Source organism: Balaenoptera ricei, chromosome 15 (genome assembly GCF_028023285.1).
Source record: "Balaenoptera ricei isolate mBalRic1 chromosome 15, mBalRic1.hap2, whole genome shotgun sequence".
In the NCBI taxonomy this organism is placed as follows: domain Eukaryota; kingdom Metazoa; phylum Chordata; class Mammalia; order Artiodactyla; family Balaenopteridae; genus Balaenoptera; species Balaenoptera ricei.
The window spans coordinates 84,811,550-84,825,782 of NC_082653.1; positions in this window are offsets into that span (position 1 = coordinate 84,811,550).

Below are 14,233 nucleotides of genomic sequence, written 5' to 3' on the forward strand. Positions count from 1 at the left end.
TAAATAAAATGTTTACCTATAGTGAGAGGGAGGGAATAGAATCAAGGCTACAGAGATAAAAGCTATTCTTCTCTGAATATACCTTCTTTTCTAGAATTTGAGTTTGGAACCATGTAAATATTTTACACAATTATAAAAAAAAAATTTTTTTTTAATTTAAAACCCTTAAGACAGAAAGCAAAATGAAACAAATGAACCTGTGTATCCAATTGGTGGCATAACACAGAGCGAACAGCTGTTCCCAGAAACATCACAACTGTAATTGAACTGTATAAAAAAAATAAAAAACCAAGATAAACTCCTAAACTGTTTTCACTAATTGTATTGTGGGTAGAGCCTTCGGTATTGTTGCTCTGAAACTCGTATGTATGCATTTTTTTAAAAATTTTTATTTATTTATTTATTTATTGGTTGCGTTGGGTCTTCGTTGCTGCATGCGGGCTTTCTCTAGTTGTGGCAAACAGGGGCTACTCTTCGTTGCGGTGCGCGGGCTTCTCATTGTGGTGGCTTCTCTTGTTGCGGAGCACGGGCTCTAGGCGCACGGGCTTCAGTAGTTGTGGCTCACGGGGTCTAGAGCGCAGGCTCAGTAGCTGTGGCGCATGGGCTTATTTGCTCCGCAGCATGTGGGATCTTCCTGGACCAGGGCTCGAACCTGTGTCCCCTGCATTGGCAGGCAGATTCCTAACCACTGCACCACCAGAGGAGTCCCCGTATGTATGTATTGTAATGAGTAATTATGTTGGTGTTTCTGAGAACAAGGAATTTTGGCATGGGAGAAAAGAGTTGCCCATATAAACTGGATGAGTTTAAATAAAATACTGTAATTCTGAATTTGAATTGCAGGTATGCTGTGAATTCATATATATTTATCTTAAAAAGATGAGTGTGTGTTTATCTGAGTAGGACCCTATGGGGCCTTCCCAGGACAGACCTCTGACCATGTCCTCTGCCTGCCTCTTGTCTGTAGAAAAACTTTAGCCTCCTAGGCCTTCCCTGAGTTCCAAAGAGCAAATTTAATCCGAGAAGTAAGAAAATGCAGAAGCAAAGGAAAACAGTCAAGCAAGACAAAATAATAGTTTAGCCATAGAACAAAGTCAAGGACCTTTGGTTCCTCTTCAAGGGCTGTAGATATCTTGAGTCTTATCTTTGAGCTGTTTTGCAGAGACTGAAACCCACCTGATGATGCCAACTCCTGATTACCTCACCACCAACCAATCAGAAGAATGTCCACGAGCTGATCACACACCCCTTTACCCTCTCCCTCGCCCTGTCTCTAAAAACCCTTCCCTGAAATCCACTGGGGAGTTCAGGTCCTTTGAGCATTAGCTGCCTGTATCCTGGCTTGGCCTTGCAATACATGCTGCACTTTCCTTCACCACAGCCTTGTGTCAGGAGATTGGGTTTACCGCGCAAGGGCAAACTGACCCAAGTTTGGTTCAGTAATGTACGTATGTTTCCTAGCTCTATTCACCGAAAAAGCCTAGGAGTAGTGACCAATCTAGTAGCAAGGAGCACCCCTAGTGCCCAGGTTAGAGTCTCTAAATACTACTTCCTACTCAAAGGCAGATACCTGATCTGGGACAGACAATGTACAAGATGAGCCTAGAACTTCCTGTCACACCAGACAGCAGGGAAGTTCTCATAGATGCTAGGGTTGTGTCAAAAAGACTCAGGAGCCAACTTAAAGAGGATCTCACTGGCCAAAATGGGACAGTTTGAGCACCAATAAGGATAAGAACTATGATGAAATGAAACACACCAAGTATGGGCAAATCCCTGAGTTCATTATGGTATTTGTATAAGTCTCCTAAGGCTGCTGTAATACAAGCCAGCTTAAAACAACAGAAGTTTATTCTCAGTTCTGGAGGCTATGAGTCTAAAATCAAGGTGTTGTCAGAGCCACATTCCCTCGAAGGCTCTAGGGAAGAATCATTCCTTGCCTTTTGCAGCTTCTAGAAGTTGTCAGGAATCCTTGTCTCCCTTGGTTTGTAGCTATGTCGCTCCAATCTCTGCCTCTGTCTTCACACGGCCAACTTGCCTGTGTGTGTCTCTCCTCTTCTTAGAAGGACACCACCAGTCATTGGATTTAGGGCCCTCCCTACTCCAGTAAGACCTCATCTCAACTATGTCTACAAAGACCCCATTTCTAAACAAGGTCACATTCTTAGGTTCTGGGTGGATATGAAGTTTGGGGGACATTATTTAACCCAATACAGTACTCAATAACAAAACAAAAAGAAATAGAAACAACCTCACTGGTCACCTTAGGAATATGCTTGGAGACAAACTTTTTTTTATAAACTAGTAAGTAAAGGGAAGAAATGAAGCATTTATCTTACTTTACCTGTATATACTGTACTTCAGGATAAGCAAGTAGTTGATAAGGTCACTTTCTATATATGGGTCCAGCTAATAAGTAAAACAGGAATGCTAGAATTAGAACATCACCATTTTGCAGAATTTAGAATGAATCTAAGCAGTGATCGCTGATGACTGCTAACATCACAAAAAGGAAAAACTGGCAATTCCCTGGCGGTCCAGTGGTTAGGACTCCACGCTTCCACCGCAGGGTGAACAGGTTCAATCCCTAGTCAGGGAACTAAGATCCTGCGTGCTGCTCGCTACAGCCAAAAAGCAAAAACAAAACAAAAACAAAAAAAACCACAAAAAGATAAAACTACATATGACTCCTGATGAAATATTATTGGGAAAATATGTGACCTAAATCTAGATCTAGATCTAATTACCAGAGGAGCATATTAAATGTCTACAATGATGTGGTCAGCAAAATCAAGACTGTGACATTTTTAAAAAGATACTTTAAAAAGGAAAGAGAAAGAGTGGTGGGGAGGTGATAGATTAAAAGATGCTTGAGAGATTTAGCTACCAAATCTGATGTATGGACTTTATTTCAAAAAAAGTCAACTGTAAGAAAGGGAGGGGGCAATAGGGAAATTTTGATGATCTTAGGAATTATTATTATTTTTAAGGAGTTTATCCTTTAGAAATACTTGTTGAAATATTTACAGATGTAATGTATGATACAAGGAATTTGCTTCCAAATAATGAGTGTGGAGGAGAGTGGATAGAGATGACCCAAAAAGACCCATAAATTGATAACTCTTAAATCGGGTGATGCGGGGACTTCCCTGGTGGTCCGGTAGTTGAGACTTCACCTTCCAAGGCAGGGGGTGTGGATTCGATCCCTAGTCAGGGAGCTAGGATTCCACATGCCTCTTGGCCAAAAAACCAAGGCATAAAGCAGAAGCAATATTGTAACAAATTCAGTAAAAGACTTAAAAAAAAATCGGGTGATGCATATACATGGAGATTCCCTCTACTATTCTGCTGCTTTTACATACATTTGAAATTTTCCATAATTAAAAAAAAGGTTTAAAAAAGTTATTTTTGAGATAGAGAAATTTGGCCATGAATTAGGTATAATATTTCTGATATTAAAGAACTATTGTGTTAGGTGTGCTAATGTAATTATAGCTATTTTATTGAGTTTTTATCTTAGAGATTCATACTGAAGTAATTATGAACAAAATTGTTTGATGAAGGGAGTTTGCTTTAAAGTACTCCGGTGTTGACAGTGGGGACATAGATGAAACAAGACTGGCCTTATATTGATAATGATTGAAGTTGGGTAATAGGTACGTAAGAGTTTGTTACACTCTTCTATTTTTCTGTATATTTGAAAATATCTTAATTAAGAGTTTAAATAAAAATAAAACCCAGGGACTTCCCTGGTGGTCCAGTGGTTAAGATGCTGCACTTCGAATGCAGGGGGCGCGGGTTCGAAACTAAGATCCCACATGCCGCGTGGGGTGGCCAAAAAACAAAATAAAATAAAACCCAAAGACAATAAATAAAATGGTTCTGTTAAGCCACAAAGTATCAAAAGTTTTCCTTAGCTGTAAATTGTTTTTTGTTGTTACCAATATCAATTAACAATAATGTTCATGATGTAGCAGATGGAAAACAGATATTTTTTGACTGAATAATCACTCCAAGAATGTGTCAGAATAAAATGCATGACATTCCGAAAGTCAGGGTCATCTAGGTAAACTCAGATTATTCTCTTTGATGTTAACTGTCGTGAAATAAATTGCAAAATCTAATTATCCATGAGTAATCCATGAAATGCTTAAAGTTTTATACAGCTTGACAAAAAGCTAAGAGTATTGCAAATTACAGATTAATTTTTAGGAATTGATATGGTGATCCTCTATTGTCTCATTTCAAAAAAAATTTTTGACCGAAATAAGTGTCCCTGTGATGCCTTTTTAAAAATTTTGTTTTATTGAAGTATAGTTGATTTACAATGTTGTGTTAATTTCTGTTGCACAGCGAAGTGAGTCAGCTATACATATGTATACATTCTTTTTCATATTCTTTTCCATTTTGGTTTATCACAGGATATTGAATATAGTTCCCTGTGCTATACAGTAGGATCTTGTTTTTTATCCATTCTATATATAATAGTTGGCACCTGTGATGCCTTTTTTTTTTTTGCGGGGGGGCTGCATTGGGTCTTCGTTGCTGTGCGCGGGCTTTCTCTAGTTGCAGCGAGAGGGGGCTACGCTTCGTTGCGGTGCATGGGCTTCTCATTGCGGTTGCTTCTCTTGTTGCGGAGCACGGGATCTAGGCGCCCCAGCTTCAGTAGTTGTGGCGCACGGGCTCAGTAGTTGTGGCTTGCGGGCTCTAGAGCGCAGGTTCAGTAGTTGTGGCACATGGGCTTAGTTGCTCTGCGGCATGTGGGATCTTCCCAGCCCAGGTCTCGAACCCGTGTCCCCTGCATTGGCAGGAGGATTTTTAACCACGGCGCGACCAGGGAAACCCCTGTGTTGCCTTTTTTAAGGAGTGCTGCTTGAAGACAAAAAAAAAAAAAAAAAAGGAGACACTGAATAGCCTGTTAGTGTTTCTCTCTGCTTGATAATTTAGGACTCTCCCACTCTAGTATTGTGAGTGTGTACTCCTGGGGCGTCCCCAGCTCCACAGGATGACGTAGAAGTGGTCACAGTCATTCTACAAAACCCTGCTTGCTGTTTATTGTTCTTTTAAGCCTTTAAGTTTGGGAGTCGTTAATTACCCAGCAATAGATGACTGATACATCAAGGGTAAAGGTTTTAAAAGATGCCAGAATCCCTACATGGGCTGGACCACCAAGGGCTTAGACCTCTTAGGAATGAAGTTTTGAGCAAATTAACTCACTAACTAACTAACTTTGATTCTGGCCAAAGGCAAGGGGATCTCAGAAAGGGTAGTGAAAAGGGAAGTGATAAATGTCACCTACAGGATTATGACTGTAGAACGGGGATTGTGGATAGTGCCTACCTGCATTTCCTTGCATTCTGTGTCATATTATTGTTAGTTTTAAAAGTTTACATCTCTTTCCTCCTCCTTTTCCTCATTCTTATATATAAGGTGAGTTGGCGCCAGCTAAACTTCTGTTTGGTCCACAAGTTTCAAAACACTGAGAAGGGATGGAAGAAAGAGGACACTCCCCTGAGGTGCTGGACTTGGTGCTCTTGCAGCACCTGGACCTGAGGACGGGAAGTGTGCTCTTGGCTGAGTGGGAGATGATGGTGGTTCCATTGTGATAGGTGGGAACATTTAAAAATATTAAATGTGGGGAACGATGTATGCGTGTGAATACTGGGCAGCCAGATGGTGGCTACGGTAGGACCTGGTCACAGCCCTGGATCCAGGCTTTTCTTCCTTAGGGGCAAAAGAATTTTTAGCAGGGACGATATTTCCCAGCCTGCACTGCAGCTTGGTGTGGTCGTGTGACAAAATTCTGGCCAATGGGATGCAAGGAGAACCGGGACGTTTTCCCAGGATCGTGTGGACACACACTCTGCTCCCTTTCCGCTCTGTTTCTCCATCCTGTACTCGGAACTTAGACTTGCTGGCTAGAGCTCCGTCTTGGTATGTGAGGAAGGAGCTGGGCCCTGAGGTTTCACAGATAAGAGGGATATACCAGCCTGAACTACTTACCTCTGGGTTTTGACACACACAGGAGGAGTCAACTTTGATCTTATTTAAGCCGTTGTCACTTTAGGTCTCTGTCACTGGCACGGAACCTCCTCCTACAAATGTTTTTTGGCTTTGCCCGCATAGCCACAACTGCCCATTGTTTTGGTGTGGGGGGGAGGACTTCCTCTACCTCATTCCTTGTGGTTCTGGTGGGCTGTGAGTCACTGGGTCCCTCCCTTTTCCCCAACAGGCAGTCAGAACCTGGGTGGAGTAGCACAGGGTCCTCAGGCAGGTGGGTCTAAGTTATTGTGATGTCTGCCCCCAAAAGAAGATCCTTGAGGGCCCCAGAGTGGTCCTGAATCATGTCCTTTCTGAGTCCTGGTTACTTATCATTTCCTTTGATTCTCTGAGCTCCCCGAGTATTTTTCCTATTAATCTTTCCTCTTTTTCTTAATTCAGAGTAGGTTTCGGGGGACTTCCCTGGTGGCACAGTGGTTAAGACTCTGCGCTCCCAATGCAGGGGGCCCAGGTTTGATTCCTGGTCAGGGAACTAGATCCCACACGCATGCCGCAACTAAGAGTTCCCATGCCATAACTAAGGAGCCAGCAAGCCACAACTAAGACCCAGTGCAACCAAATAAATAAATATTAAAAAAAAAAAAAAAAAGAGTAGCTTTCGGTTACTTGCAACCCAAGAGCCACAGCTGCTGATGTTCTCCCACATGCCCTTTGCTTCTCTTTCTTCCACCTCTGACGGTGCCAAGGTCTCTCCCTGGAATACCTGATACTCCACAGTCACTGTTGTTCCATAACTAATAGCCCCCTAAGCGGCTTAAAACAACCACAACCATTCTGTTACCATCTCTCACAGTTCTAGGGTTCAGTGGGCTCTGCTGAGTGGTTCTCATTTGGGGTCTCTTATGTTTTTGCAGTCAGATGGTAGCAAGAACTGCAGTTGTCTTGAAAGCTTCCTGTATTTTCCAACTGAGCAACTCCTTGAGGCCAACTGGGTGTCCAATAATTCAACTCCATTCTGACACTAGACTCCACAGGTGTAAAGGCTCAGTCCCACAAGAGAGCCTTCACTTTGGACTCCAGCCACAAGTCCTGGGGGCCACTCGTAATTCTGACAGGTCGGCTGTAAATTTGGGGGTTTCCACCACTCCTGTTCAGGTTTGATAACTCACTGAAATGATTCATAGAACTCAAGATACTACTATTACTTATGATTATTGGTTTATTATAAAGGATACAAATGAATAGCCAGCTGATGAGTCCAGTAGGATACAATGGAATATTACTCAGCCTTAAAAAGGAAGGAAATCCTGCCATTTGTGACAACATGGATGAACCTGGAGGACATTATGCTGAGTGAGATAAGTCAGACGCAGAAGGACAATTACTACATGATACCACTTATATGGAGGAACCTAAAATAGTCAAACTCCAGATGAGTAGATAAAGATGTGAGACACACACACACACACACACAACTGCTGAGCCTGCACTCTAGAGCCTGTGAGCCACAACTACTGAGCCCGTGTGCCACAACTACTGAAGCCCGCGCCCCTAGAGCCCATGCTCTGCAACAAGAGAAGCCACTGCAATGAGAAGCACGCACACTGCAACGAAGAGTAGCCCCCGCTCACTGCAACTAGAGAAGCCTGTGCGCACCAAGGAAGACCCAAGGCAGCCATAAATAAATAAATAAATAAATAAAAATAATAAAACAGTCAAACTCATAAAAGCAAAGAATAGAATGGTGGTTGCCAGGGGATGGGGGAAGAGGAAAATGGGGAAGTGTTAGTCAAAGGGTGCAAAGTTTCAGTTATACAAGATGAACAAGTCCTAGAGAGCTAAGTACATAGCATAGTGCCTGGAATTAACAACACTGTATTATACGTGTAAAAACTTGCTAAGAGTGCAGGTCTTAAGTGTTCTTATAACAAATAATAATAGTAAGTAAAGAAGGCAGGAAAAACTTTGGGGCTGATGCATATGGTTAGGGCATAGATGGTGGTGATAATTTCACAGGTGTATATTTATCTCCAAGCTCATCAAGTTACATACACTAAATATGTCTAGCTTTTTGTACATCAATCATACTTCAATGAAATGGCTAAGAAAGAGGGGGGCTTCCCTGGTGGCGCAGTGGTTGAGAATCTGCCTGCCAATGCAGGGGACATGGGTTCGAGCCCTGGTCTGGGAAGATCCCACATGCCACAGAGCAACTGGGCCCGTGAGCAACAACTACTGAGCCTGCGCGTCTGGAGCCTGTGCTCCGCAACAAGAGAGGCCGCGATAGTGAGAGGCCCGTGCACCACGATGAAGAGTGGCCCCCGCTTGCCGCAACTAGAGAAAGCCCTCGCAGAGAAACGAAGACGCAACACAGCCATAAATAAAATAAATAAAAACTCACTTTAAAAAAAAAAAAAAAAAGAAAAGGGACTTCCCTCGTGGTCCAGTGGTAAGACTCCCTGTTTCCACCGCAGGGGGCATGGGTTCCATCCCTGGTCAGGGAACTAAGATCCTGCATGCTGTGCTGCATGGCCAATAATACTAATACTAATACTAATAATAAATAAAATAAAAAAAGTTGAATAGGACGAGCTCCAAGGTGGGGGGAGGCACAGAGCTTCCATGCCCTCTCCTCATAGAATCTAGAGACGCCGCCCTCCCGGCATGAAGGTGTGTTCACCAACCCAAAGCTCCTCCAGCCTCATGGTCTCAGGTTTGTATCACACAGGCACAACTGATTAAATCACACTCTTGAACCCAATCTCTTGTCCCTGTCCTACCTGTGGAGGTTGGGGATGGTGCTGAAGGTTCCAACCCTCTACTCACGTGGGAGGTTTTTCTGGTGCTCACCCCCACCCTGAACACATCCAGGGGCCCAGGTCTGAGTCACCTCATTAGCATAAACTCCAGTATGGTGGAAAAGGTCTCCTTATGAGTAACAAAAGACACTCCTATCGCTCAGGAAATTCCAAAGGTGTTAGGAACTCCGGGCCAGGAACTGGGGACAAAGACCAGGTATATTTTTTGTTATACCACACTTCCTGCTCACGAATCCGGCAGCTGATGCCAGCTATTGGCTGGACAAGTTGAAGCTGTCATTCTGAGCACCTGTCTGTGGCCTTTTCCCTTGTCTTACGCTTCCTCACACTGTGGCAACTGGGTTCCAAGAGCAAGAGATCCCAGGCAGACCAGCGGAGCCACTTCTGCCAGAGACATAATCCTGCCCAGCCTCAGGGGTGGGGACTGTAGATCTCATCTCTCAGTGGGAGATGTGTCAATATCACTTTGTAAGCGGGGCCTGTAGGATAGGAGATCTTCCGTGGCCAACTTGGAATATATAACCTGCCACTAGTATGGCGACCCTATGGACACCTGTCCTTTTAGACCAGGCCACGTCTTCCTGTGGACATGTCTGATGCATCTCCCTGGCATCACGTCTATCTTCCAAACCACAAATGGTTTCCTTTTGTGAGAGTATTCATGGCCTTGCTATCCTGGAAGCTTCTTGAGGGCAGGGACCAGACCTTTAAGAATTTATAATGAAAGAATGAATAAATGAAGTAGCTTAGTGTAGTGACTAAGACAGAAGGCACTGGCATCAAACTACTTTGGTTCAAAGTGCCATTTGCAAAAGACCTAATCTTGTACAAGTTACTGTCAATATGCTTCAATTTCCTCATCTGTGAGATGGGTATAATAGTACTGTCTCATCCACAAGCTGTTTTGAGACTTAGAAAGAACACAATAAAAGTATATGCAAAAAAAAAAAGTATAGTATATGCAGTGCTTGGTAAATAGTATGTGTTCAATGATTAGTTGGGTTTTGTTCTTGTTATTAATGAGCAATTATTATTATTAATGATGATAATAACGCATCCGCCTCAGTACCCATAATAGTAAATGTGAAGGTTAATTTTATGTGTCAACTTCACTAGGCCATAGGGTGCCCAGATATTTGGTTAAACATTATTCTGGGTGTGTCTGTGAGAGTGTTTCTGGATGAGATTAACATTTGAATGAGTAGATTGAATAAAGCAGAATCCACTGTAGGCTTGAGTAGAAAAGGTGGGGTAAGGGAGAATCTGCTGACTGTTTTCAAGCTGAGACATGGTTTCCTGCACTCAGACTGCAACTTACGCCATCAACTCTCCTGGTCCTTTGGCCTTTGGACTTAGACTAGAACTACCAGCTCTCCTGAGTTTCCAGCTCACAGCAGATGGCAGACCCGGGCACTTCTCAGCCTCCATAATTGTATGAGCCAATTCCTCATAATAAATCTCAGCCTCTTTCTTTCTCTCTCTGTCTCTCCATATTTTTCCTATTGGTTCTCTTTAAAGAACCCTAAGACAATAAACAGTACTGCATTTTTTAAAATAAATTAATTAATTTATTTATTTTTGGCTGCGTTGGATCTTTGTTGCTGTGCGCTGGCTTCCTCTGGTTGCAGCGAGCAGGGCTACTCTTCGTTGAGGTGCGTGGGCTTCTCGTCGCGGTGGCTTCTCTTGTTGCAGAGCATGGGCTGTAGGCGCATGGGCTTCAGTAGTTGTGGCTTGAGGGTTTCAGTAGTTGTGGCACATGGGCTCTAGAGTGCAGGTACAGCTTGTTCCCCCTCCTCAGTAGTTGTGGCACATGGACTTAGTTGCTCTGCGCCATGTGGGATCTTCCCAGGCCAGGGCTCAAACCTGTGTCCCCTGCATTGGCAGGCGGGTTCTTAATCACTGGGCCACCAGGGAAGTCCCAGGACTGCATTTTAATTCAAAGCACTTATCAGTGTATCTGAAATTATATATAAAAACAAATACAATATATAATATATATTTCAGGAGAAGCACAGCTTTCACTTTTGCCAAGACCAGGGAATCCTCATGATGGTGATGTAGAGGGCAAATGGTCAATAACATCCTCATGATCGAGACAACCAAACAGAAGGAACTTTCAAAAAAAAAAAGAAGGAACTTTCCTAGGGGCATTTGTGATGGTCCCACCAAGCAGGGGCCTGTTTGCTGCACCAGCCTTGTCCTCTAACACATGCTGCCCAGTACACCAGCCACATGGGCTGCTGAGCTTTTGAAATTTATTTCAGTTTAAATTTAAAAGCTGATATTCAATTCAGTCACTGAAAAACTTTTAAGTATGTTTATTTTATTTTATTTTTTGGCCGTGCTGCGTGGCTTGCGGGATCTTAGTTCCCTGACCGGGGCTTGAACCCGGCCCTTGCCAGTGAAAATGCTGAATCCTAACCACTGGACCGCCAGGGACTTCCTTTTAAGTATGTTTAGAACCCTTTGGGTATAGGAATCCACTTCAACAATAAATTTTAAAAATCTAAATACAGATCAAATATTTCTGATGAACATTTAGCATCTGATTTGAAATGTGACACAAGTGTAAAATATACACCAGATTTCAAAGACTTAGTACCAAAGAGTATAAAATATATCGATAATTTTTTGTATTGATTACCTGTGGAAATGATAATATTTTCACTCTATTGAGTTAAACAAAACATGTTAAAATGAATTGCATTATTCTAAACTCATTAAGTGATATATATTAAATGTATACAGCTTTTGCATGTAAATCATACCTCCATAAAGTGATTTTAAAAAATTAGTTGCATTTGTTTCCTTTTGCTCTTTTTAATGCATTTTTATTATTTATTTATTTATTTATTTTGGCTGTGTTGGGTCTTTGTTGCTGCATGTGGGCTTTCTCTAGTTGCCGCGAGCTGGGGCTACTCTTCGTTGCAGTGCGCAGGCTTCATTCTAGTGGCTTCTCTTGTTGGGGAGCATGGGCTCTAGGCGCATAGGCTTCAGTAGTTGTGGCTCACAGGCTATAGGCATGAGGGCTTCAGTAGTTGTGGCGTGTGGGCTCAGTAGTTGTGGCTCGCGGGCTCTAGAGCGCAGGCTCAGTAGTTGTGGTGCACGGACTTAGTTGCTCCGCGGCATGTGGGATCCTCCTAGACCAGGAATCTAACCCATGTCCCCTACATTGGCAGGCGGATTCTTAACCCCTGTGCCACCAGGAAGTCCCTTAATGCATTTTAAAAACATTTCCAGGGAGATAAGCCAGCATGACACACCACACCTAGAAACCTTAGGAAACAAAGGAGCAAGCGGCAGCTGGCTTGGGGTCTGGAGGGGTGGGAGAAGATCCTAACATCTCTCACACCTGAATTCTGGGCAGGACTTTCACCTTCAGGCCTCTACCTGTCCAGATGTCAGGGACAAAATCAGTGCACCCTCCAAGGAACCTGGGGCCCAAGCAAACAGCCTGCCCTTGGGTCAGAGGCCCAAGCAGGTTGGCTGATGCTGCCTTGGTCACTCTCTGTCCAGGCTCAGCACCTGCTGGCCTGGGTGAGTCTGAAGATTTATCCTCATCTTACCCAGGAGAATCCAGAGATGATAGTGAGTAAAGCAAAAAAGAGAGGGACAGTATGTTACTTAAAGTTTTACTGGTAACCAAGAGAAGAACTGAAATAGTGATATATACAACAAAGGGGGGAATGGTGATAGCAGTGAGCTTAATCTCTATTTATCACAGCACAAAGCCAAGATATAAGGTTGACAGTCGATCAAGCAAGAAATCGTGGTATTGGTTTGTTATTTAGAGATTGGGGAAATCACTGCAGGAAAACTGATAAAACTAAAAATGTACATTTAGGTTTAATGCCTTTTTCTTGCATTTGTTATATTTCACAGTTAAAAAAAAAAAAGTGGTTGGCCCCTTGGGGGCAGACTTGGGGGTAGGAGATCCAAAGAGAAGTTGGGCTGAGCACCGTGGTCTTTAGTATAAGCTTTGTTGTACTAGTTGCTGTTTTAACGATGTGCATGTGTCTTTACTTACCAAAAAATTCCCGTAACGTAATGAGTGATGGGTACAGCTTGTTCCTCCTCCTCATGATTACAGCCCTTGTTGGAATTGTGGACCCGTAGAATGGAGAGTGCAAGGTTCATTGTCCTTGTGTGGACGAGCAAAAAGGTTTGGTGACTCAGCAAAGCCACAGAGCCCATTAGTGGCGAAGCTGGGCATTCTCGGGCTCCTACTCCAGCCTTCCTTCCACTGTGCCAGGCTTTCAGCATCAAATGTCAGCAAGTCTGACATGATTAAGACAAGGCAGCCATTTCTTTGGGCCATGGGTGCCCCTTATTGAAGGAATCTGGATCATATCCTGGGGTTTTGCTTCTTTCCATCAAGATAGCAAAGTACATGCACACCCTTGAGATCTTTTTGATTTCCTTCTTGCAATCTCTTACAGCAAGTTTAATTTTTATTCTGATTTTGAGCTGGTATTCCATGCACATAGGATAAAATCTGAAAGGAACAAAAGGGTAAACAGTGAAAAGTCTCCTTCACAACCCTTCCCCCAGGTACCGAGACCCCTCCTCAAAGCCAGTACTGTCACCAGCTTCTTGCGTCTCCTTCCAGAGAGAGTCTACACGTCAATAACCATGTCTATATAATAGAATTTTTCTTATTGAGGCAGATTTGTGAATTTTTTTTCTGCATTGCTGTCCACAAAAATCAGAAGACTCTTGCTGAGTTACTAGTTAAAAGAGAGGCATGGTGATAATCAAACACACCAAAGTGTTCAACATCATTTGCATTTCCACTAGGAAAGGGCAAATTAATGAGATGCTGCTAGAAACCCACCAGAATGACTAAATTGAAAAAGACTGATTAAAAAAACAAAAAGTCAATAACACCAAGTGTTGGTGGGGATACATTGTTGATGGGAATGTGAAATGGAACAATTGCTTTGGAAAAAAATGTCACAGTTTCTTTTTATTTTGAACACAAAACTAATTTATTTCCCTTCAGCCACCCCTGTTAGTGCAAGGTGGGTTTGGTTCAGCAACTGCCCACAGCGGTGAGGAGCAGTGGGGGCAGTGCCTTACTTCCAGCTTGAGATGATGCAAATCGTCCACTTCTCTCTCTCACCTTCCCAAGCTGAACAGAGTGTAAAGCGTGTTTCTGTAAAGCTTGTTTCAAGTCCAGAAGCTGGCCCCGATGTGAGTGGCTAGAGACCACCGTCCTGGAGATGGCCTAGGGAAAGCACGTAAAGCCCTCTTTCTAGGGTTTGGGCCACACATAATGCAGAACTGAGCATCCTTTTATGGACTTTCCCACTTGGGGTTTATTATTTTCATTACTATTATGCTTATGACTCATCTAATGTTCATGTCTAGTCAACCTCTTTAGGGTGAAGTCCAGTCTGCTGTGATAATTTGTA